Here is a 1,989-nt window from a genome sequence, read left to right as displayed (position 1 = left end):
TGTATTCCCCGTCCCGATCCCCCCTCCCACCTCCCTCTCTACCTGATCCCTCTGGGTCCACTCTAGTATTCTTAACTGGAAAATTCCATGGAGAGAGGAGCCTGGTGGGCTACAGTCCAGGGAGTTGCAAAAAGTAAGACATGACTGAGTGACCGAGCACACACACACTACTTATAATTTAAATAAGCAGGGTGACAATATATAGCCTTGTACTTTTTCCCAATTTTGAATCACTCAGTTTTTCCATGTCCAATTCTAACTGTTGTTTATTGATCCTTATATAGGTTTCTCAGGAGACAGGTAAGGTGTAGTTCATCGTGATCTACACAGTCAAAGGGTCTTATGTTAGTTCTCTTTTTAGTTTCTGTAGGAAGTTCCATGCTATTTTCCATAGCGGCAGCATCAGTTAAAAATTAACAATGTATGAGAGTTCCCTGTCCCCACATCCTCACTAAAAATTTTGTGGTCTTTTTGGTGACAGCCAGTCTGACAGTGTGAGGTAGTATCTCATTTTGGTTTTACTTCCATTTCTCTTATAATTCACGATGTTGAGCCTCTTTTCATGTGCTTGTTGTCCATCTGTACGGCTTCTTTGGAAAATGTCTGTTTAGATCTTCTGCCTGGTTTTTGATTGAGTTGTTTGTTATTGTTATTTTTTAAAAGTTGACTTGTATGAACTGTTTATATATTTTGGACATTAATCCATTATTGGTCATATCATTAATAAATATTTTCTCCTATTCAATAAATTTTCTTTTCATTTTATCAATGGCTTCCTTTGCTGGGCAAAATATTTTAAGTTTAATTAAGTCCCCTTTGTTTATTTCTGGTTTCATTCCTTTAGCTTTAGATAGATAGATCCAAAAAAATTACTATGTTTTATGAAAAAGAGTGATCTGTATATGTTTGCTTCTAAGAGTTTTATGGTTTCTGATATAATGTTTATGTCTTTAATGCATTTGAGTTTATTTTTGTATATAGTATGAGAAATGTTCTAATTTCATTCTTTTACATGTAGCTGTCCAGTTTTCACAATACCCCTTATTGAAGAGTCTGTCTTTTCTTCATTGTATAATTTGCTTCCTTTGTTGTAGATCAATTGACTATAAGTGTATGGGCTTATTTTGGGCTGTCTGTTCTGTTCTGTTGATCCATGTGTCTGTTTTTGTGCCAGTACCATAATGTTTTGATTACTAAAGCTTTGTATTTTCAGTCTGAAGTCATAGAGTGTGATTCCTCCAGCTCTGTTTCTCTTTCTCAAAATTGTTTCAGCTCTTTGGGGCCTTTTCATTTCCATAGATATTTTAGAATTTTTTTGTTCTAGTTCTGTGAAAATTGCCTGTCATATTTTGATAGGGATTGCATTGAATCTGTAGATTGCTTTTAGTAGTATGATCATTTTAACAATATTAATTCTTCCAATCACTGAACAGTATAATTTTTCTTTTTCTTTTTTTTTCTTTTTTTTAAACATGGAACGCTTCACGAATTTGTGTGTCATCCTTGTGCAGGGGCCATGCTAATCTCTGTATCGTTTCAATTTTAGTATATGTGCTGCCGAAGTGAGCACTGAACAGTATAATTTTTCATGTTTGTCCTTGGCATTGTTTGACTTTCTAAATACACTAGTATACATGGGTACATTTGAATGCCCTAATTCCCCCAAATTAGGAAACTCATCCTTCAGGTATTCCTCACAAGCTTTAGGCAATGTCTTAATTATAATTTTTGCCCCAGGTGACTGTTGGTTAATTCACCTTGCAAAGTTTTGAAGCAGTGCTCACTGCTTTTGTATCCTGAGTGAGTTCTGAGTTTAAAACTTTTAAAAAATATATGCCATATACTATAGCATTTTCTTGTGTTTTATTTCATTTTTCAGAAATGCTGGTATCATACGACTATGTTAATTTCATTGTGTAGCCATTTGCCTTTTCAAACTATCAGCATTACAGAGTTTATAAAAGTTATTTGGGGCTTGGGAATGACTCT

General features: G+C 34.5%; 1 non-coding gene across 1 annotated transcript; it reads right to left on the bottom strand.

The window, feature by feature from the left end:
• Positions 1-1,466: 1,466 nt before the first annotated feature.
• Positions 1,467-1,570, bottom strand: LOC122691014. Its single transcript, XR_006340264.1, has one exon. It is a non-coding gene; the product is annotated as a U6 spliceosomal RNA (small nuclear RNA).
• Positions 1,571-1,989: the final 419 nt, after the last annotated feature.

This window comes from Cervus elaphus, chromosome X, assembly GCF_910594005.1.
Source record: "Cervus elaphus chromosome X, mCerEla1.1, whole genome shotgun sequence".
In the NCBI taxonomy this organism is placed as follows: Eukaryota; Metazoa; Chordata; class Mammalia; order Artiodactyla; family Cervidae; genus Cervus; species Cervus elaphus.
The sequence above is the reverse complement of the archived record's forward strand: the minus strand, read 5'-3'. Positions and strand labels throughout refer to the sequence as shown.